We start from the raw sequence: 25,584 nt of genomic DNA, 5'->3' as shown, positions 1-25,584 counted from the left end.
TCATACAGTCACAACATGCAGCCACTTAATGCTGTCGATGCTTTAATTCCTGCTGAGCGGTCAAGCTAAGGACAGAAATGTCCCCAAATTCATGAAATATAAACTTTTTGATGTCATGAATTCTGAGCAGTACAACTGTACTGGCCTTTAGATCTTTTTTTTTCTTCTTCTGCTTTCATTTCTTTTCCTTTTTCCCCGACCTGATTTTTTTGTTGGTCTGCCAAGCAGCACTTACTTTTTTATCTCTTCTTTTATCAGGCTAGAGTAAGTTCTAGTATTTTTTTAAATGTGACAAAGGGCCAACTATAATGTAAAGGAAATCATGATGTAAACACAGGCTGTTCCCTGTTTGAACAAGCAGCCAATGTTGTTTGTTTCTGCTGCAGCCATGTCTCGCAACAGTTATGCATATGTACCAAATAGTTGGCACACTGCGACTTGGATTATGTTCAATTTAGAAAGTTTTTTTCCGGTCCAAGAAGGGCGTTTTGGTGCAGAACTCGGGCACTGGATGTAAGGTTTGTCTCCAGTTTTCTCCAGTCTGTTGAGTTTAGCTAAATTGAGGTGTCCAGTTTTAAATCTAATTTTTTATGACTCAATTATTATAATTTCTTAGTTACCATTATTATTTTTTTGCATCGCTCCTATTTTTTCCTTTTATTAGTCTACTTTGTAGTTACATTAGTTTTACCCTGTGCTTCATCTCTTCCCTGTTAAGCATTCTTCTGCTCCTCTGGCCCATTTTTTTTTTTTTTTTTTTTTGTCAGTCAAGTTCCAGTGTTCCCTCTTACTAAAGAATAAACACAAGAAATTATTTCCTTTAAGAAAGAAAAGGACACATCCTGCTTCTCACTGCTTAACTTTGCTGGCTGGCGTAGTGTCATCAAAGAGACTTTTGGTCTAAGTACCATGAATGGATTTGTGTTCTCCCAGAAAAATCCAACCCACCCACAGACACAGGGACATAATCTCATTTTCTGTTGTGGATTATGAACCAGAACATGTGTAAAGGTGAGACTATTTTAAGATTACTAAGAAAGTCATCACAGTACCTTTAAGGATGATTAAAGAGTCTGTGAGGAGTGTTTAAGTGATCTTGCAGAAGTCTCCCTTCTAGATATGTGCTTGATCATAATCCACACTTTAAAATGAGATTATCAGTGCTAATATTACAAGCCACAGGTTATTCCTAAATCCTACTTCTTTGCCTCCAGGTCGGGTTGGGCAGAACCGCTTTGATTTATGGCACGTCTAAGTCTCTATGACAACACCACACCAGCTTACTAAGTTTAGAAGTGAGAAGATAGATCTTTGTTTGTCTCTGCTGAAAACAATTTCTGCGATTAATTTTGTAGTGATGGTGGACACTGGAGACTAACTGTCAGACAGAAACAAATGACAGAAGAGGAGAAGAAATCTAAACAGGAGAGTGACAGTGCACGAGCTAAAGGCTAGGACACAAGCTTAAGGCAGGGGCTAAACTGTTTGTGGTAATGTCCATTCCAACCCACATGCAGCAGTTATTCTGCAGAGCTCTGTTTAAAATTGAGAGTCTATATATCAATAAAATGAAGAGTGAGGTTACGTTGGCTCTGTTTGATAGATGACTGGCAGGACAAAGCTAAGCAGGATTCACTAATGTTGCAAATTATGGACATGTCTTGGAGCACTGGGCTGCCAGCTGGGTTAAATATAGACAGCTACTAAACAACTTACAAACTGCCGATAGCACTGCATATAGCTGGCTACTAGAATGTTCTCTTGATGTCACGTTTCAAACTATATCGCTATGTAACTGTACTGATAGAAACCTTAGTTTGGCGTGTTGTATCTGTGGCACCCTGGATACCTAGACTCAGATAATTATCAGTTATGTTATGACACTAGTGCCCCTCCCCCATTATTATTTTTCTGGTTAAATGTCTTTCAAATGTGCCTTAGAATTCACCTGCTTAGGTTTAAGTGCCTGCAATACGATATTCATTTTGGCTAGTAGGTGTCAGTAGTAGCAAGGGTAGGTCAACAACTGTGGCTGTGGCCCTATGTGTTGCAGGAAGTCAGCGCAGTAGAATCACAACAGGCAGTCTGCACAGCCGCATTGTGTACTGACTGAAACATGACTGTCTGTCTGTTGTGTTTGCAGGTGAGAAATAAGTGCATACGCAGTTAAAACATTAAGATTAACATCATCGCTATATGTGCTTAGTGATGTTTTGCACTTTAGTATGTTGATTGTGTCCAGTAGCACTGCAGCTAACTTACGCTAGCATCAGTAGCTACTGTCAATAACGTGAAGTACACTAGCTGAGTTAGGCAGGCATGTTTGTATTCATCCGCATGTTTATTTAAAGTACTATGTGTACGGTTAATTCACAGAAATAGTCCTTTGTGCTAAAGAAACTTTACATTTTTATATCTTTCTGTCAAGTGTTTGATACATTTTGAGATGGATTGCAAGGTTGTAATATAAACCATTTGTAGTCTGTTAGTAGTCATTGTGTCCCCTGCGTGTTGCAGGAAGTCAGGCCACTTGAATCATAGCAGAGTCTGCACAGCCGCATTGTGAACTGACTGAAACATCGTCATCTATTTTCTTGTGAGCATTTTTGCACTTTTTATACACTTTCTTACTTTTGTTTTCTTATATGCTGCTGTGACTCCTGAATTTCCCCTCGGGGATAAATAAAGTATTTTCTATTCTATTCTATTCTATTCTATTCTATTCTATTCTATTCTATTCTATTCTATTCTATTTGCAGGTTACATTGCTATAAATAAAACACATTTCCTTATGAAACCACGTCGTACTCATTCAATGTGCACATTACATATCTAGTAAAAAAGTTGTCTTCAACAAAGGATATTCATTCCCATTCAATCTCCATTTGATTGCAAAACATACACACACCTTGCTAAAAGTCATTATGACAGTGCGTGAGAGTCTGGGCCAGAGGGTGGTGAGGCAGTCTGCATCTTTAACTATAGGTCATGTAGCATAAAGACAGGAGCCTTGAGTTGTGTTGATTTTGGTGTCTCCTGTTGGAAAAGATGTTAATCTTATAGCTTTACTGATCTTTCTCTCTACATGCTGAGGTTCCTTATTTGTATTTTCAACTAAACCACTCATCCAACTTGTCAAATGTGTCACTCTGTGAAGATCTGTTGCTGACACCCTAAAAATTGTCTGTTTTTTTCAACATGCTATCAATCCTTGCCCCTACAGACTTTTTAGGCCTTAAGGGTAACCTCCAGAAAACAATCATCAACTATGGTTTGTTCCTCAACCAAATTTGAATCCTGTAATCAATTTCACACCTGAAACACAACACAAACATTCACTTCACTAAACAGCATCAAAAAGTAGATAAAACAACTGAGAGGAGGCACTCACTGAGCTTGTTTTCAAGTGTTTACTCGCAGTGAGAACTCAATAGTTAGCTCAGGATGCTCAAAAAGAGCAAAATAAAGGGTGAAAATTGAATGAGTCCTGGCCAAGAAGCAAGAAACACACCACAGAATTAATGTTGCTCACAAACTTCTAAAAGGTGAAAGTCAAAAAATGTTCTTGAAAGAATGTTAGAAATACTATCGCTGAGCTTGTGTGGCTGAGGATTAAGTGATGTAGTTCAAACCAAGCAATAAGTCTTTCTTAACTCTGACGGATCAAAACTACAACTTTAGTTTTGATGAATTCAGTGCCAGTATTCTGTAAGTAAGTTAACTTTTTTAATGAATTTGCGATGGTTTTTAAATTAACTCACTTTCCCTTGGACTTTCATTTGGAATTGAAGTAATTTTAAGGAAATATGGTTGTTAAGAGAAGTTTTAGACCAGATTGAACCCCTGGGTTCTCCCCCTTGGAAATGTTAGTCTCCTCTGCATCCCATTTCCTCTCCTGCAGATTTGTGTGAGTTTGACAAACACTGAGGCAGCTGCGGTGAACGGCTTTTTGAGGACATGCTGTGCTTTGCTCTAAGCAACTAACGGCTGCAGTCATACTGTTCTTGGAGGACCCGTGGTGTGAAAACACATTGTTCTTTAAATCCCACATCAATCTCAAGCTTCCTTTTACTTTCTAAAGGTGAAAGCTCGGAGGCCTAGAGGTTAGAGGGTTGTTTATACACAGTGGTGCAACTCTATTTATGTGGAATCAGCATGCTTTGACTTAAAGTTGAGTTCAAGGCACAGCGGCACACATAGATCAAATGTTCTTAACCAGAGTCAATCACATTAAGCAGCCTTGTTTTTTTCCTCTTCCTTTTCTTTGGCCTAATGTTAAAGATGTAATGATACAGCTGAAGTTTCATTAGTGCCTCATAATCTCATTAATCAGAGCTTTACTGCATTACAAGGGCTAACTATTGAACCTTCACACCCTCAGTTTGGGCAAATATTGGAATAGTTGCTGCTACTGTGAGGTATTTTAGCTGCACATGAGCGTGAATACAGGGCACACTTCAGCTTAATCCTGGGGGGTTTCATTAATTCTGTTCTGCAAAAACAGGATCAAGCTAATTTGCCCCCAATGGTCTGACCTCGGTGTTCATTAAAAGTAGCATCAGAGAGACCAATTAATCAGCGTTTCTTTAATCTGTCAAACAGGAATAAAAAATGAAGGTAGGCTCTCTTCATAGATACGGTCATTAGAGGGTACTGCTGTTTCTTTAAATGCCTTTTGTACGCATGCATTACTTCCTCCCGCTTTTATCTCTGTATAAGGGGGCTGCTGTATTTTTTCCTGTGGCAAGGCCTGCCAATTTATGATCCTGCAAATTATAAATATTTGAAGGGAGGGTAATTACTTCCTGTCTAATTCCATATTCTCACCCTATGAGGATTGTTGGTAATTAAACTCTTTACCAGTCTGAGTCAAAGGATCGCTCTGTGGTTTAAGGATCTTTCAAAATAATAATTTCAATGGATCAATGAGGGTTGAACAAGAAATCTATCTATCTATCTATCTATCTATCTATCTATCTATCTATCTATCTATCTATCTATCTATCTATCTATCTATCTATCTATCTATCATCAAGGTCTGGAGATAGAAAGAGAAGTTAGGAGATATTTGATGTCAAGGAGAAAAACAACATTGAGCTTTAAAAACATTCAACACAACTTTTAATTAATCCCAAAGCATAATGAAAAAAGAGGGACACGATTAGGATCGATACGCACCCCCTTTATCTGGAACCATTCTGAAGTTCGAGACAACATTAAGGATGAGTTATATTCAAACTGGTACACTGAGTTTCAAGTTGGCTCAAGTATTAGTAATGAGTGGGGTAGTTTTATGAATTATTTGGGGTTTTCATCACCACTTAAAGACAATACCCCAGAGTACAAACTCACATTAATGATGAGAAACAGAGACCCATATCTTCCTTAGAACCACTTAACAATCAGCAACAGTTGATTGGCAAAACAACCACAACACTTCCTTGTTCCTCTGTCACATGAGCTAATCCGTCAGAGGCAAGGATGACCAAGCTCTCCGTAAACAAAGTGAGGCCACAGAAGTTCATTCAGTGTATTTCACCATGACACTTTGACTATACAAAAATGTTGTATATCATTCCTCAAACTGACACCAAAACACATGAATCAACTCAAATAGAAAAAAAAAGCTCTAAGACTTCAGGTCTTTCCACAGTGAATTCACTCTCTTCGTTCAATATTGACGCATGTTAAAAGAGAAATTTGATCCCATGTTATGTCAATCATGTTTGCACACTCACGCTGAAACTTTCATCCGTCTTCATTCTTGGGGGAATGGGTTTGAATCTTAAGGCAGTTTTTGCAACCACATAGCTCATTTCCAGGGTAGCTTGACTCTTCAAAGACAATGTATGCTCTTTGCAACATACCTTAAACACACTGACAGCTGCTGCTCAGGATCAACTGCTTAAGGATTCAATTTTTCTCATACTGCAAATTTTGCAACTAATCGAAAAATGTAAGCTAACAACACATCTGAAAAAAAAAAAAAAAAAAAAAAAAAAAACTCAGTGTTGAAAGGCCTTAAATATGACTTAAAGGTCTTCATGACTGTTTTTTAATTACCCCTTAGTGAGTCTTGATGTTCATTTCACAAGTTGTAGACCATTCAAATTAAAATTTGATTATAAAATAAACAAACCATGAACCAAAAAAAATGTCACGTTTAAAATACAGTAGCTCTGGTTAAATGTTAGTACAAATTCAGAGAACAATATCTGCAAAGCATCATTTGTTTTCCATTTTGTTGGGATTTTCCATTTACACATTTGTATATCAAGATGATAATACAACTAAAACCTAATACAAGATTTAAAAAAGTGATAATATTTAAACTGGGAGTATGTCATGTGCTCTGCATTTTACTATATTTTTTTACTATTTTGCATGGGGTTGTTATTGTTACAGTAGTCTTTGAGTTGATGAAGTATTAAATGAAATATATTTATCTCTCCCTTCCGGGATAATTTTATATTTTTCAAACGGCAAATGCTTCATCACATTATTCATTAAAGCTAGATAAGCTGGAGGATTTTTATGTTTCCAGTTCGTAAAATTCCCTTTAATACAATATCTAATCCTAGAAATTACAGCATCAGAAACAAACAAAACAATGTTTGTCTTTTTATGTTGAAAAAGTTTCATCACTCTGGAAACAGTGATATTTTGGTAATTTATTTATGAGCCTTTTTTAGTTTTACCAGGACAATGGTTTTAGTAGCTTTCAATCTTACGTGATACAACAGAGAGGTAGGAAGAGAAGAAATGTCAGACTCAGTTACTTGGATTTCACTCTAAGAGTAGCAGCATGAGAAAAGCTCTGGCTCTGTCTACCACAGGCACTCTGAACCATCTCCTTCAACAAGTTTTCAGGTCAGGTCAGGGTCAGACCTCAGTGTTACGTGAACAAAAACTTGCAGTGCTCACGGTGCGCCACTGCATCTTTTTTATATTTCTCTGTTTCCAACCCAGAACTTTAACCTGCACTTATTTGTGTCAGACAGCACAACGAGGTGTGAAGAGGTCTTCTTTGACCTCTGAGCAAACTTAGAGAGTGGAGCATCCTGCACACTGCTCAGGATTTCTTCTGCCGGAAGAATTTTATGGCCTATGCTTGAAAAGATGCTTTACATTTACCGTCGGCTAATGCAGACAGTGACATAAATTGATTCCTTATATCGATCTGGGCCATGCTTACCAGACCTCAACATATTGCTGAGTTATGTTGGAAGTTTTTATAATGAGTTTTCTGCTGGAGCCAAAAAGATCTTCAATAAACATTGGCGTTCATTTAGAGAGGACAGGAAGTACTTCACCCCTGCCTCAACCCTTTGAACAGTCTCTGAACTAAATATACTAGCTACAACTGAATGAATTAAAGAAAAGATTAACAGGAAATTATCCAGATATCCAGAGATTCCTTTCCCCATCAGATGAGTGCTGATAGATTTTGGGCTAAGATAGTCTTTCCTGCTCTTAGTAGCTGGTGAAACCTTGAGGTTTGGTGCCAACATTTCTTGTTGATTTAGATTAATTGAAGGTGTCACATGAAGTCACACAATAGCATGTTGAGGTTACGTTGCTAACTGCCCTGTATTAGCCAATGTGTTCCATAATTTCAACAGAGGTCATTTGTACAGAGAAGATCGAGCAGGACAGGTTGTGCACTAACACCAGAACAAAATAGAATAGAAAAGAATAGAACGTTATTTTCATCGTAACAAATACAACGAAATTGAAGTCACAGCAGCAATCAAGTAAACAAAAGTAAGAAAGTGTATAGAAAGTGCAAAAAGGTCCATAAGAAAATAGATGATGACAGCTTGTCCATCATTCTCTAGTTCAGCCAGCCTCCACCTGAAGCCACAAATAGTTTGGTGTCCATGACCAACAAATGAGCCATACAAAGTAATGATCCACTCCAAATACAAAGATTATGAAAAAGAGACGAAAAAAACACAAGAAACGGACAAAGAAAAGAAAACTGCTGCAAAAGGCTGCCATAGCCAACAGGGCGGCGCCTAGAAAATATATGGTGACCTTCAAATAAAATAAACCCTGAATCATATTTAGCTAAACTATAAAAAACAAGCCAAAATAATGAGCAGATCCAAACCAGGAGAAAACAGGTTTAAAGGTTTTACAGCCTAACATGTACTGTATGAAGATCATCATTGAGTTGGGAAGTACAGGAACTCCTCAGTCCGATGAAGCTGTTTGGTGATCCTGCTACACGTTGGACTGAACACACAGTCGGTGTGAGTTGACAGATGAAAAAGCACGCATCAAGAGCAGAGATCAAGCTCTTGATGAGGTGAGATAGTAGCACAGATCTAGGCTACTTCGGTCAGCATGACCACAACAGTACATGTTATTTTGTGCACACAACTGAAAAACATACTTTACAATGAATTTAAAGATGGGTAGTTTTTGGATACAAGTGCTATGTAGAAAAGAACAAAAAGGTTGGCCTTGTCATAGAAAGCAATGTAACAACCTGAAATGAAATGACCGGAGATGTAATTAAAAAAAAAAAAAAAAAAAAAAAATGAAATGAAACTCAAAATGCAACTAGCCCTGCTAGAAGGTGCCCTCTACTCAGGCCGAGGACCCTAATTACTTTTGAAGTTTATTTATTTATTTAATTATTCATTGATTCATATTTTTGAGTGGGTCTTTATTTCATTCATGTTGACATAAGAATATTTGCACAGTTTCTTTTTTTTTTTTTTATTATTATTACATTATGGGTCATTGCTACATTTCAGGTTGTTTTTGCATTTCAGGCTCAAACATGAATAGCAAAAGTTGCGACCAATGAAAATGCATATCTGTCAAAATAACCACATTAAGCTGGTTAGATACATACACACAAAATACTGACTCATGCGTGGAGTCATGGGTCTCTTTTAGCCTTAAATTAAATTGATTTAAAGACTCAAAACTGTGAACAACTGCATCACTTACTTTAGGGTTTAATGGAGTGGGTTTCAAAGTGAAGTTGGAGACTATTAGAGGTGAATATAAGTAATAACAGGGGGTTTCAAGGTAAGAGAAGAATAACTTATTTTGATCGTAATAATTTCGATGCAAAATGGCAGTGAAGAAACGTGAAACTTTAGTCATGGTGTCATTCACTTTCAGCATTAAGTTCTGAAATTGGTCTCAGATGGAGCTCTGTATTGCAACTACAGATTAGGGTTATTTTGCAGTTGAACAAAACATTTTTTGGACATCCACAGGTAGTTCATATATTACTGTTTCAAAGAGACAGCAGCAAAAGCTTCAACTTTTTTTGATTATTATTATTATTATTTCTAAAAGCTTCAAGTTCAAATTTGTGTTTAACAATGTTCCAAGTTCCGTGGTTCAATCCTTTTGAAAATATGGGTCCTGTTCAGAAACATAGCTCTTAATCTTATATTTCAATGAAAAGATAATAGCAGTTGTTAGTCATGATTTTATGACACACAGCATAATGTAAAAAGGAGCTTGATGATACACTCAGTTCTGAGCAAATCATGGTGACTACTAATGTGCTGATAGCTATTCTAGTAGAGACATCTTTAGAGGTTTAAAGTCTGCATATCTGGATTCACTGGAAGGTAAAATCATCATTGGTTTGAGTTGCCATGGAAAATGAACAAACCTTGTCTGTTTCCAGAAATTAGTCATGGAACACGAGGTAACCAAACCCATGAAAAGCATCCAAAATCTGAAATTGTTGTTGAAGTCACTCAATTTAATCAAACAACTGTTCCCACTTAATAAAAGAAGTAAAAAAAAAAAAAAAAAGAGAGAGAGAAAAAATCACACTCCTCTTACACTTGATGAATCATGAAGTGGTGCAGTACACAGCCTGCATCAAACTCTGCCTCGCTCCTGATTCATTATTTGCTCGACTCTGTGTAAATCAGCAGCTCTAAAGTCTCTGTTTGCATTGATAGCCTCCTTTCCCCCCTCTGGGATGTGTCTGCTGTTTAATCTGCTGCTGCTCTTGTTGCCATTCATTTTCTGGCTGTAGAACATACAAATTCAAAACTATATAAAGCTGTCTTTTATAGTCATTCATTTCACGGATGAATGCTTTGTTTTCACATTTGACATTTTTACCAACAGTTGTCACTTCGAAAAGGCATCACTGTATCCTCACTGTTTGTTCTGAGCCATCAACCTGACTGATCATCAAAGCTCTAATGGACTCACATCCGATAGACTAAACAAGAGCCAAAACACTGCGCAGTGCTCTGACAGAAGCCCACACTTCCTGATATGTAATATATCAAACCAGTTAATTTGTTCCTCTGTGCAATTTATAATATTCATCCTTGCGGATGACTAACTTCACGGAACTCTTTCATTTTTCCAAAGAAGCAATTACCTGACGTCCTAGTATCTGTCATGTCTCAGGCAGTAACAGATTAAGCTAATTTCTGAGCTGACCTTGATTGTAGGAGCCTCATGCATTTGGGTGCTAAGCGACGAGCTTCTCCACATGTAATGAGGTACCAAACAGCTAATTATGCAAAACAGATGTCATAGCGGGAGACTGACACACACACACACACACATACACATCGATGCAATTTCCTTCTCTTACTGAGATGTTTTAGAAAGGCCTTTGAAGACTGAAATAGTCCAGCTCCTGAAAAATGGACCCAGAGCCTTTAAAATACAAGAAGCAAAAAACACTACACATCCTGAACCCAATGATCCCATCTGAGAAAAATTTTACAGCAAACAGAAAATAAGCAGGACTGGAGCACTGTTTTCTAACAGTGAGTATAAATTTGAGAAAATAATGTGAATCCTGGTCAGTGCTGTGGCATCAGTTCTAAGAAAAAAAAAAGAAAAAAAAAAGCAAGCATGAAAGAGAATATGAACCACAGAGCATCGATGGAGCCACTCAGATGGGAAAATAGCCAACATTAATAAGAATAGCAGTGAGCCATTAAACATTTAAAATTGCACAGCCAGCCGTAAGGGACAAGAAAAGTATTTTAAGTAGGGTTATAAAGCTATTAGCTGAACCAGGCTTTCCACCTTACTGACTGCCAAGAACTCTCTCTATGGTGGGCCTGAAAGGCCAAAAAGAACCTCTCTGTGGGAGAAAACAGCCCAGCACTGTGGGACTGACTCATAACGCTCAGAGGATAAGATATGATGACCTCAAAGGTGGAGTATTGTATCCAGTCCATTACAACGCAGTCCTACAAGTGTTCAAACAGCGCCACGCCTCAGCTATTCTCTGGTAAACACTGCACAGAAATTATAGCAGGAAGAGTCTGGAAGAGCCAGCTCTGCTCTCATCTCTGGGTCAGATGTTTGTTTATTTGTGTTGGTCTGTTTATTTTCTCCCTCTCAGACATCAGCCTCACACAGTACACATGACAGGGAGAGCAGACAAAGACAGGAGTCAGTTCAGTTCATTTCCAAATCAACAATGGGGAGAGACAAATCAAACAACACACAAACACATACACACCCTGGGCTTGATTTACTAAAGGTCTGTGTGTATTAATACATGTGAAAACTTGATAGCGCACAAAGCTGGTGTATTAACTGGGTGCACTGAGGACTACATCTGTCGAAGGAGCAAAATTACATGGGCGATCCATCAAGCGCGTTTTCCTTCATGAATGCTTAGAATATATGCAGACTATCAGAATGCAAAAAATAATGGGAGGAGGTTATGCAAATGTGAAATTTAGCACCTGCAATGTGATTTATCAAACCTCAAACTGAATGTTCTTTGTTTTTGCGCTGGAGCAAAACAGCGTGGTCACTGTGGCAAGGAGGAGGCATGGATGCAATGACAGACAATAGAGGGACAGAATCTTCTGTGTACGTGTCAACATATTTGGACTGTCAAAAATAACATCTTATTAGATAGATAGTCATCTTTTTATTTTACCAGCAGATCTTCTGGTTAAAACTTAGTAGATAAGCCTCTGTATGTTCTCCGAGGGAAGCTTTTGGTTTAACTTTCATGATTTAAGTCTGTTAGCAAAAGGATGTAAGTCTGATCTGTCTACCACTGGTCAAAACCCAAACAACACGGCAGCTGCTAGATGGACTACCATTCTCTATGCACAGAATAAATGTAGATTGGTGAGGCATTACTAGATTTTTTTTTATTTTTGTAAAACCTGACAGAAAATAAAAATTTAAACACAATTAATCCCTTACTGCCTGAATTAATTAACAATAATAATAAAAAAAGATTGTTTGTACTTGTTTTTGCATTCTTACAGATGTTAAATTGAGCAGAGATTGTAAGTTTGAGTATGTTACACAATAGTTAAAAACCAGTGGCGCGGTGTGAGGATTTTTTGAGGAAGCCAAGTGAGACAAAGCTTCTAATCTGTATGTTTTTTAGGGAGTGTGATACATAAAAGACTATGTTTCAGCTTGTATATTGCTATTTCATGTCATGGAATAACCTGTTAAGAGTGCCCAGAGAGCACTTATTTTAGTTACACATGCTTGTTGTAACAACCGACGAAGTCATTCATTCCCACACGTACATTGTCCTCTTGACTTATCTTAAATATCTTATTAATTTACTTAAATGCGCAACTGGCTGCTTCATGCACACAGCTTATGTGCTAATCTCCCTAATTCCATTCAGTGGCTTGATGATGACAACACTGTGATTTGATTGGTCTGAGGCCAAAGATGGGGTGGCTTCCCTTGACACAGTCTTGGCTAATCACAGGTGAGCAGTGTCATGACCGCAGCCTCATCTGATTGGTTAATCATTCTTGTTTTTTTTTTTTTTTTTTTTTTTTCACCAAGGGACGCCAACTCGGCTTGGCCTCCTTACAAACAACAGTGTGCAATGTCACATTTTCACCACTTATTCACCACATAACATTTAGGAGGGCACTGTTTTACACATCCTAAAATGCTCAATAAGTAGAGTAGAGAAATCAGAAAGAGATGACAGTAACGAACCAGGAGAATTATAGAAACTATTAAAAGAAGTATTTTCATTTAATCACAGCTACAGTCTGAAAAAAAGAGAGGAAGCATGGCTTCACTGGCCTCCGGGAGAAAACACCACTGTTAAAAACTAAGTTCTATCCTATCTATCTAGACATGGGACGTTCATCCCCTGACCAATATATTGAGGCAAAGTGGATCTGATACGATCTTTGGCATGTATAGGGTACAAATCAGTAGGTAATAATGAGATACAAAGGTCATTTCATCTGCATCAAGACCTAACGGGGTATGTCACAAATTGAGACAACAGGCACCAAGGGGTTAAAAACATAATTCATTTCAGTTCTGTAATTAACACACTATAATATGAATGCTGGAGGGCATTTAGAATGGATTGGCTTGACTTGTATCCACAGCCTTGTGAAAAATGCTCCCTTTTTTTCTACCTTTTTTTTTCCTTTTTCCTTTTTATAGAAGTTGGACAACAATTCCATGTGAAATGTTTTGTTGGTAGACCAATTTTCATCTGAAATTGGAAAGGTCTATTTGCATTTGTTGCCCATTGTCGCTGTCCTCTTTCTCTAATATTATTCTATGATTAAAACCAAAGTACATAGTCAACTTTGGGGGAGCCAGCCAAATTGAGTCACATTTTTTTAAAATGGGAAATGATAAAAATGCAAAGAGAGGCCCTACAACAGATCTCTGTCGTCACTGACTGGATCACATTGGTTGGTGACCAGCTGTCTGGCTTTAAACTTGATGAGGGTTACGGGCATGTGCAGTGAGTACACCAGCAAAGACCACTCAAGAAGGCAATCATTTAATTTGTCTGATTGCGATGATTGGATAGACTGGTTCCAGGATTGCCACAGACTGAGATGCTGGATTTTCACCCTGTTTTTGATTAAAATGACTTTCAATAAAACAACCATAAAAGATTCACAGGAAAGGCTTAACATGCATAACATTTTGAATACCAAAAAGATCTGGACTTTTGTACTGCACACATTTTTCATGAACATTATTTGATGTAGTTCAGTCTGTACTGTGAAAGGTAACAGCCATTAAAAAAACAAGTGATGCTCAGATGATGAGTGCTAACCATTACAATAGGGTTACACCCCCTTGACGCATTGAGAACCGACTGAACACTGAGCAAAACAGCACTACAGTAGTTAAAAGATATTAAATGAATCATCAAACTCTGAATGCTATCATTTTGTGCATTAAAAATCCATACAGAGCTTTTTCTGACAGGGTCATAATCACTGGATTGGATCCATTATTACATCAGTGTGTCAAAGCAGTCAAGTGGTCTTCACATCCTCCATTAGGGGACTTGAAATACCCACACACTCCCTAACTGCAACTGTGTGGGGACCATGCTACACAATGACAATCACATCTACCTCTGCATGTCACCTTCTGGGACAAATTATGTGAAGAGGATCCTTAAACAGACTCACAAGAGCACAACAAAACATTTTGGAGGGCTTTGCAGTGCACAGGTAAGCAATTTGTGTAGGTAAGAGGGGTTCATGTAATATCACTGACCCTTGCAGTTCTGAGCATTCCCTCAAACACCTCCTGCTCCCTTTCGCTCAGTTGGTTTGGTCCCTGGGAATATAACAGGAGGAGTCTATCAGTCTGCAATTGAGTGCACTCCATGAAAGATCAGACAACAGATCAATACTTCACATCCTTAAGGATGAGCCTGCTAAGTCAAACAGAAAGAAAAGGAGCGCTTTGAAATACAGGGTGGGTAGGAATAGCAAATCATGCCAGACAACAAGACTAACAAGCCTACCCATCGATGCTGAGAAGACGATCAATGGGGAGAAGATGTATGCTGGAATATTTTTGCAAACACCTCAGGAGGAGGTTGCTTTTCATTCTGCACAGGATGCAAAGATTAAAAACCTCACGTCTTACCTCCTCACCTACAGACCCTGTCATTCTCTCACACACAAAAAATGTTCTTAAGCTTGACATAATTAGAGCCACAGCAGGATTTTAAAAGTTGAAGTTTGCTTAGTTGTCCTGATGGATGCAGTTGCCATTTTGTCATGTTACTTACTTACTGCAGAAGCAAGGGATTGCTCCCTTCTAGGGCTGCAACTAATGGTTATTTTAGTAATCGATGACTCAGACGATTATATTTACAATTAATCAACGAATCGGTAAAAAAAAGGATGAGACTGCACTAGAGAAACATTTGTAAAATATTGTTTGCTTAATGATATGTACAAAGAAACAACAAATTTGAACAGAATTAAAATGACCAGATGCTACATTTATGAAGTATAACAATATGAATGTATTGTCACAGTACGGGCAAAATAACAGAAAATATAGTATGTCATCATATTCAAAATTTAGTGGGCCAAAAAGGCAAGTAAATAAAAATGTGTCCTCACTCTATTCACCTGCAGATCAAACAGTACACCCCATCTGCCCTTTTACTATATGTAGCAGCTAATGCTAACATTAGTCTAATGAACTTCTCAAGGTTTTGAAACAGAGGGACAATTTAATAAAAAGACAAAACAAGTCCTGAAAGACAAACCATGCATTTCAAAGCATGTAAAAGGAGTGTATGAGGGATTTTGTAGCTCCTAACCTCACTGTTAAGCTCCCCAGCTTGTCATTGATGAGCCCTAGATGTTTGCGTTTTTAGTGCTGGATCAAAGCAGTCGTACTGTCGTACCGTGCAAGGCCATTTTTTTGTCAATTAAGACACTTTGTGCTTTTATTCAGCGTGAAAAACCTCTAAACCCAGGAACTTTTTGGACGGCCTCTCCGGCTCAGCCATTATTCACTTGTTTACTTGTTTCCCTCACCTGCTGGCTCGGCTTGTCCTCCGCCACACTGATCTGTTTAAATGTGACGCATTAAATCTAAATTCCAGTCAAGTAGGTGGCGGTAATGCACCTTCAGCTAGTTGCCAAACATTAAATAATCTGACAAAAAGGAAGAAGGTAAATAAACTGAAGATAAACTAATACAGTAATGTTGCATCACAGTCCATTGATTATGGAAAAACATTGACTCTTTAACTAATCGTTTTTAATCGATATCATCAATTTGTCGTTGCAGCCCTACTCCCTTTGCAAAAACCTTGAAAACCTCGTTAACTACTTTTTTTTTTTTTTTCATCGATGTACAAAGGACAAACTATTCAGATAGCAAGGTGTGCATTCCAGGTGTGAGTCCACTTTTCACATTTATGAGCTTCACACAGTTAAAGTTTCACAGCAGCACTGTATTGAACTGTTGACTGGATGTAAGATTGACAAGGACGTCTGACTTCCAAAGGCTATATTTAAAGGTAACACTGGGGTCTCCTTGTTTCATTCTACACATAAACACCTTTAAAAGTAATCAGGAAACTTCACATAACCTCTAAGCACTTTGCTTCTCGCTTACACCTGCACATAATGAACTGTTAAACAAGCTGAGATAGGTTGGTGGGATCGGGTCCACTTTAAATGCATTTTTACTGTGCTTTTCAGGACACGGGCCACAGATCATTGCAGTAGCTTTTGCTTTAAAATAAAGGAATAGAATGTTACTCTGTTCAAAACAACTAAATCAAGTATTAAAAGGCAGAAAGCTGCTCTCTGGACAGTCAGCCTTGTGATTACCTGCTCAACACAGTTATTATGAGATGCATCCTGCAGAAAACAGCGGTGTTATTTGGGTATTACCTCCACCAATCTGGACAAATCAGATGAAAATGATTGCTGGGACTATTTTGTATCCCCCATTGACTGTTAATAGAGTTCTATTTTTTCAGTTGAATGAGGCCGGGATTTTCAGCCAAGAATTGTTGCTGCATGATTATTAACTAATTCAACCGATTTCAGACGTCATCATCAACGAACAGCACCGCTCTGCCCGCACACTGGAGCAGTGGGATGGTTAATCAGATCTGCATGTTTTTTTCCAGATTAATCAAGTTTCTGAGGTGTGTTTAAGAGATAGGGTGTTTTTTTTCATTCACTGCAGCTCCTTTGGACCACTCAGGTGTTAAGGGGTAACTCAGTAAAAGCCACTGCTTCCGCTCACTGGTGCTTAAATCACTTCCTCACAAGCATGTAATTTTCCCAGGTGGCAATGGAATAAGTAGAAAAAAAAAGCTGGTTTTAATGGGCAAATGCTTTCAGGCATCATTGAGTCCTGGTCTGCTTTTTGGCTAAGTCTTTCACTACCTCAGGGAAAGAGTGTGTTTACTTCACCTGCTCACTGGAGTACATTTACATCAAACAACCTGCGCTGCCTCAGCTCTTATTTACAAGCTAAGTGAGATGAATCAAGACAATCTCTCAGACTTTTAACCCAGAGAAAAGTTTGTCACTCAGACAAAGAGTTATGCATCCATTTTTTAAACTATACAGGCAAAACTGAAAAACGACAAAGCTGTAAAGGATCAAATTATCAAACAATAAACCAATTTAGTGTCATTTTTATGACATGAGGCGAAAAGCCCCTTTGGGTTGTGACCTGCGGCCTCTTTCCTACATTACCTGCTGCAAGTGTCCAGCTCAAGGGGCAACATCTGTAAGTAAAATGAAGCCTATGTGGAAGTGTTAAAAGTTGCTGTACATTGAGAATCTGCTTAAGGCTGGTGGCAGAGAGACCGGAGGTCACCTACACACCCAGCCATAAAAACTGACTTTTACGGCATTAAAAAGCATATTTAGAGCCTGGTTCCAAAAAAACAGCTTGGGTCTAGAACATTGATTTCACCATCGACATACACTGTAAGGTGAGTGATTTTTTTTTCCAACTCCAGTGTTAAGAAGTTATTAGGATCGTTTCATTGTCCAATCAAAGACAAAGCTCAGGTCACTTGACTGACGGGCACCCTGTAGCTGTTCAAAAGGAAACTCACAGCTGGCATCACAGCAAATGTGGCTTCATCTACAGATTGGCTTCATATCAAGGTTTCAGGAACAAACAAGTGATGTGGATGAGGCTACGTCCATGGTTTATATGGTCTGTGGCCCAGCTCCATTGTCCAATCCTCTGCAAAGGAAGTTTTACAAGCCCAAATATGTCTTAAACAGTTGCAAAATTTGTTCTCACATTCTGGGTTCAATGTCAAAAAATTCCCCTGCAGTAAACTTCTAAACACAGAAATAGTACCTGTGGAAACAATAAAGTTGTTGAAAATATTTTGAGCAAGAAAACAAATTTTTAAAGCTCCTCATTCGGGCATCAGCTCATCTGTTCTGCAAATATATGCCCATACACACCAAATGCTACTGATTACTCACGCTAACCTTTTTCCATTAATTGATGTTGTAGCAAATGTAGATTTAATTTTACAATTACCTTTTCTTGACTACTGTTTTTATAGCTGTCTCAAAGCTGCACAAAGTATTCGTTGAATACTTAGCAAGTCAAGCAGTGTCACTTTTCAAACTTTGACAAGTCTTGGGGAATCCGTTGTGGGCAGTGGGTCTGTTTATACCTCACTGTTGTCAGTACCTGTGTAGTCTATGCTACCACTTTCAAGCAGGGAGGCACATTAGTCATAGGTATCTGATGGGATACAACAGTAAATTGTATCACAAAAAACTTCACAGCTGCATAGAAACGGAACATTGCTGAATGGGAGTTGCGTACAAACACAGCTTTGAAATTTGTCCTGCTTACAGCATCCAAAACCGCATTCATCTTAACTACTTGTCAACAACATATAATACCAAAGATATATGAAGAGCTGACAAACAACCTTAATGAGGTTTAATTGCATGTAGACTTGCCCATGATTCACTTTTGGATATCAGGGATATTTCAATACGTGTGGAAAGGCAGACCCTGAGAATGTAGTAGAACGTCACTGTATAACAGATGATTAAAAATCTATTGAATGGCCTGTGCAGGAAACACCATGGCAATACACATCTGTGCAGTACCAAAGCAAGCTATAAAATCTGATTCATCATGACCCAAGATCAAGTTCACCCTGACCTCAGACTTCAATAAGGAGTCTTTAGATTTGACATTTTAATGTCGCAAATGGTAAAAAATTATGGACAGCTTCATAGTGCTGTCACATATCTCTTTAAGTTTTAAAGAGCCTCAGCAGTGACAGACTGAGGAACCAAATCTGTCCTTCAAACATGAGATTTATGATCTCCAAAACAGTTTATGGCTGCTTGAGCCAATTTATGGAAAGGCTCTTTTCTCACTGTTGAAAACTTTCCAGAGTTTCCTTTTTTTCCCACAGCTTTTCTCTTCTTAAGCGTAAGACTGAAGCTTGGATCCCACAAGCATCAAAGATCTATTCTTTAATGTATGATAGAGGATTCTGTGAGGTACTTAAACACCAGAATAGCCTGTTTCTTTTAATGCTGTACACTAATGAACTCCTTGGACGTGCTCAGGTAAAACCAGAATTTAATGAATGAAACCATGATCATCCCAGTGCAATAGAAAAGTAAGAAGATCCAGTGTACTGATGTAATCAAAAGCAATATTTAATTGCAACTAAAAAGACTGGAGGACAAATCCTTTCTCCTGCCATCCATCCTTGAAGGGTCCCATAGGAAACATGCTATTCACTTAAGAAGTCATTTCTATAATGAGTAATTACATAAAAATGTGAAAGTGTGTTAAAACAGATATATAATTAGCACCTTCAATGAGTTAATTACTGTAATAATGGTTCACGCTCAGGTTCATGGAGTTCTATTTTTATGGCTATCCAGGAAGTATCAAACTCCAGCTGAACACATTTATTGGAACATGGCACCTTTGTTGCTTTGATCTGCTGGAAACTCTTCCTCTGGGAGTCCTCCAGGACACTTTGAAATGACACTTGATCAGTGTAATCAGAGATTAAAGATGACTTCAAGTGTTCCAGTGAGATCTTACAACACTTTGTATTCCATGATCATGATCACAGACAACACAAGCTCAGACGTTCCTTTAAGCAAAACACAAACTGTGATTAATGCAGTCTGTTTGCATGAAGAGGGGAGCAGAACACCAAACATCAGGGAGCAAGTTTTAAAAGACAAGAAGGTACTTTTGATTTATATTATTTAAAAATAATACAGTTTTATGTTTTATTTAACGTGAAATGACTGTTTGCTTCAGTTTCTAATTGGAGGCATATCAATAATTGATTATGTGCTTTTTGTATTCTATAGCTCAACTTTTCTGCTATAACTTTAAAAGATATGCAGTGACTCATCCTACAGGATTTGTTAAAGTTTTTCTTCTAAAGCTCCAAACTCACAAACAATCAGTGTGCCGTGTCCTTTTTTTAGCAGCAACAAGAAAGAAACATGACGAGTGATTGATGCCATAGCGGCAAAGAAAATAACAACACCTCAAGCAGAAAGCAGACTTGACATGAACATGCATTACCTCCTATTTTGTGAAACCACAATATAATGTTATTATTGCAAAAAAGTAAAATGATAAGATAAGAAATTGGGTGCTGTAAATTTAAGATCATATTGCCCACTCCTACTGTAATCATTGATATGCACAGACAAATGTTGTTTTATGTGTGTGCATCTCAGCCAAGGTTGATGTTGCCAAGGCAGTATGTAATTATGCAAATTAAAAATCAAATGCATATGGATCAAAGCTCAATCGATGTATGTAATGAAAATGTATGGAGAAGAGGGTTGATAACTGAGTGGAAACTAAATCATATAGCAAAACTTTTCAAATGCAAGGCGACAGTCAGGAGTTGATACACAGAACAGGATGACATGTTTTGTTTTGTTTTTTCATCAGGCCATGCTGCTCATGCTGGGTCACTTCAGGGAAGAAGCTTGTTTTAACAGTCAAACATGTTTTGCATCTATCAGGATTCATTTTTATAACAAACAGGTAAAAGTGCACAGTAAAAATGGTTGCAATAATTTTTACAGTAACTGTTTTATACCTCCCCATTTAGCTCTCCATGTGGACAGAGCTAAGCTCTGTCAGGCTGAGAGCACTCAGCACAGCAGAGTGTAACGACTCAGACAGCTTCTCTGCACGATCAAATCCGAAACTAGAGCAAACTGCAAAAGAGTGTGTTTGCACTCGTGTATTAGTCGTGCATTGTGCTTTGTGAATTGAAAGTGAGACAGAGCAGCTCTGGCAGTGAATGTGCAATTCAGAAGATTCTCAATCACTCACTCACACTTAGTCTTAGTGTATTTCCTCTGATTGTTTGCCACCTTTAATCGTGCAAACAGAGCATGAATAAGAGAAACACAACACTTCACATAGCTTACAATGTCAGTGGATAACTCATTCAGATCTACTGGAGGATGAATCACAGCGCAGAGATGTGATGCAGTTCTTCATTTAGGTTAAACGGCAGTGCAGTGTAATGTGTTTAAAGTCACCATGCAAAGCTGAAAATCAGTCAGAGTGCTAACTTATCACTTCAGCAATCTGAGCATATCTAAATGTCTCACTCTTTGCAATAGCCACGTATTAATCTGCTTGACAAGAATCAGGCTTGTGCAACACATACTACACGTCACACAGCATCATTTTCCTCCTGGTTCAAGTCTGCCATGTACGCCAGTGTTGGTCATGTCAAATGACTTATTTAAGCCATGTCAGAGGACAGAGTGTGGAGACCCAGCCGGTTGTTGTGACAGCTGTAGCATATGGCCAGCAGCAAGTCAACACGCGTGTCACATGCGAGTATATCTGTCTGTCAGCGTTTGAGGAAAGTTAGTTTCCATGTGCAGCAGACGCATCCTTTCTCCACACTTGTTAAGTTCATTACTCTCTCATGACTTTTTGCTTTGCAATAACCTGAGGCTTCCAGTAAATTGTCTCTTTTATGTCTTTTATTATTAATTTGGATTGAGTCTTTTGTTCGACTAAATGGAGCAGTTCTGTGAGGACAGACAGAAAATTAATTTGGATTCAATCCGTAGGAACAATGTTTCAGTGATTGGTAATTGTCTTTTAGCTTCAATCAAGATGTAACGTGTCTCATTTTGAAAGTGTTTGACTGATTAATTCTGACACATAAAATAGTTGGATTCAGTGCGTTTCTATGGTTGTCTTCACATTTGGCCCTCCACGATGCAATTTATTCCAGCTCTCCAAGAATGTCAGAATGATGACCCAAAGATGGGATGAACTATGGCAGGTGGTCAGGGGTCCACACCACCCACATCATGTACTGCATGACCTGTTTTCGTAGGCAAGTTGACTTCTGGTCCCTGTAAAGTTTCTAGCTGTGGAAGTGAATTCAATGAAAGAAATAAACAAATCTTATCTAAATTCCTGCAGAGATGTTGAAACATTCTGAGCAAACAGAATTGGCAGCAAGATAACAAAGTCTAAACAAGGAACTGTTAAACCCTACACCCTTCATTAGCTTCCCCATTCTCCTACTGAAATCAGTTACAGCGGAATCCATTTTCTAAACAAGGACATATTAAATGATTTGCTGCGTTACAGTCATATCAGAGCTTTCAGATGGAGAAGCCACATGAGAGATAGCCGAGGTCTTTTTCCTCCCCCTCCTCTTTCTCTTTTCTGATCCTGACAACATAGAGGGCAAGCAATTAAACTCCTTGTTGGAGAGAGGTTATCTGTGTCCATGACACAAGCACAACAAACAGCCCAACAGCAGGGCTACATAAACAAGACGTGCCACGGGATGCTTCTGGCCTGTTAGGAGCAGCTATCAGCACATGGAGGGGATCAGGGGAGACCCAAGCCTTCTTCTCACATCCACATGAACAACAGAGATTAACCTCCACTACACCAGCGCCTGATTAGGAGCCTCTGGGGGGCTCCGCTGCTGTTTTGCAGGGTGACTGTTTTAGAAAAAAGGCATGCTAAAGGGCAACATTTCACAAGGCTAAATAATGGAGAACGAACCTGTGGCCCCCTCATTACAGCTCCTATGATTGCAGGGAGACGTGGGGCTGAGCAGCAGAGCAGCAGCAGGGGTGCCTTCACCGTTATCTAACGCACAGATTGGAGCAATTTAGATCCAATCTCCCTCTCAGGGCTGTGACCTATTCTCAGCTCAGCTGGGAGGATATTTTCCCTGCTGGAAACAATGACCAGATCATTTCCAATGGTTTCCTGGAGTTCAGTGTTATATAAGGGACGGAAATTATCTGTTTTTCAGAGGATTTTTTAATCCCAGTTCAGCTTTTTAATCCCACTTATTTTATTTTTCATTTTTTGATCTTGATTTCAATTTCATTCACACAGCCCAACACTTAAACCAATTCATTTATATTCCCACCCACACTCTTACGTTGACTCTCATCTTCTACCGCTGAGCTACCAATTGCACACACTGAGCTGTTTAAACTATTTTATTATTTTATGAAAAAGTAATATCCATTCACCATGGGTTTTTACACACGCTGCAGCTGATGTATCAACCGCTCCAATGCTCCACTTCACAAGTGCAGCTCTGAAACATCCCAACTCACTGCTTTAAAGCCAAATTAATCCAATCCCTTCATCCAGCATCAATACGTGCATCTTTTTAACCATCCGCATATTTGACCATCTATCATTCAAATATTACACCATCCAACAATCTGTATAAGGCAAAAAACCCAACCATCTATACATATGTACACTGCAATTAGTCTTTCCATCAATCTGTCTTATATAACAACGAGCATCCATCTAGCCATACATAAACTCTATCCAATTATTCCATCCACTCATTGTATTTTATTACATTACATCCATATATTTGTTCATTCTATTAAATTTACCCATCTATGCATTTTATTCTGTTTATCAATCAATCATCCATCCATTCATCTTAAATTCCATCCATCCATCCATTCATCTTAAATTCCACCCATAAATCAATCCATCCATCCATCCATCATCCATCTTGCATTCCAACATCCATTTTATTGTCCATTCTGTATTTCAATATCCATCCATCCATCCATCCATCCATCCATCCATCCATCCATCCATCCATCCATCCATCCATCCATCCATCCATCCAGCTATCCATTGATTCATCCATCAATTCATCCATCTCATATTCTAACATTGATAATCTATCAATTTTGTATTTCAACTTCTATCCATCCATCCATCCATCATCGTATATAGCAACATGTATTTATTCACTCATTTTGTATTTCACCATCCATCCATCCATCCATCCAACCATCCATCCATCCATCCATCCATCCATCCATCCATCCATCCATCCATCCATCCAGCTATCCATCGATTCATCCATCTCATATTCTAACATTGATAATCAATTTTGTATTTCAACTTCTATCCATCCATCCATCCATCATCGCATATTGCAACATGTATTTATTCACTCATTTTGTATTTCACCATCCATCCATCCATCCATCCAACCATCCATCCATTATCATATATTCCAACATGTATTTATTCACCCATTTTGTATTTCACCATCCATCCATCCATCCATCCATCCATCCATCCATCCATCCATCCATCCATCCATCCATCCATCCATCCAGCCATCCATCTTGTATTCCGACTTCCATTTTATTATTGATTTTGTATTTCAACATCCATCCATCCATCCATCCATCATATATTCCAACATGTTTTTATTCACCCATTTTGTATTACACCATCCGTCCATTCATCCATCAATCCATACATCCATCCATCCATCTATTCATCCATCCATCCATCCATCCAACCATCCATCCATCCATCTTTTTTCCATCAATCCAGCCATCCAGCCATTCATCTTTTTTCCATCTTTCCATCCATTCATCCATCAATTCCTCCATCTCATATTCTAACATTAATAATCTATCAATTTTGTATTTCAACTTCCATTCATCCATCTATTCATTCATACATCCATCTATCTGTTTTTTTAAATCCAAACAGACTTTACCCCTTGTTATACAAATGATCAAATGTAGTAAATAAAAGACTGAATTTGATGACCTTCTTACAATATGCGTAATTGGACTTGTGCTAGGGTCATAAAAGAAAAAAAAAATAGATGTAGGATTTTTTTTGCTAAAAGACTGAGAGAGGGAGGATTTTCACCTTTGCTCTCACAGTTTTTCCCCTGTTTGGAGAGATCAGCACAGTCCCCTCTGAGGCTTTTTTCAGGTTTCCTGCTTTTAGCCAAACTGTAACCTCTTGAGAAAGCACCATGCTGGTCCAGAGTACTTTTGCTCATGTGTGGTAAGCAACCTGGGCCAAATGACCCAACAGGGGACTACACAGCTAAACTCAGCACAGCAGCTCAGTCTGTCTCGGCAGTGTGTCCCATTACACGCTCCGTAACTGGTATTTGTTGTGCATAATGATAGTATTAACATAAATAAGTAGACACAGAGGCATTTGCCTTTTTCAGAGCCTGCCTGAACAAAGATAAAAATGAGATGGCATATGGAGGATGGCATGGCATGCTGTTATGGGTTTTTCAGTTTCTCTCACCTGTGCCAGTTTGGTACTTACCATAAAATGTGTTGCACCCAAAGGGAGAGAAAGGTGAGGCAGAGGGTAAGTCAGTAACAAGCAGCGCAGTGCAGGATTGTGTCAGGGATTAGTGCGATTTGTGCTCGTTTCTCCCACTTGCTCAAAGAAGCGCAGCCAAACTGCAGTCTGTCCTGTGGAATTTTGTTGGCTTTCTTCCCTGCAAATCTCACA

This window comes from Halichoeres trimaculatus, unplaced genomic scaffold (assembly GCF_033239565.1).
Source record: "Halichoeres trimaculatus isolate MK-OKI-2021-1 unplaced genomic scaffold, fHalTri1.1 fHalTri1_scaffold_4, whole genome shotgun sequence".
Classification (NCBI taxonomy): Eukaryota; Metazoa; Chordata; class Actinopteri; order Labriformes; family Labridae; genus Halichoeres; species Halichoeres trimaculatus.
The sequence above is the reverse complement of the archived record's forward strand: the minus strand, read 5'-3'. Positions refer to the sequence as shown.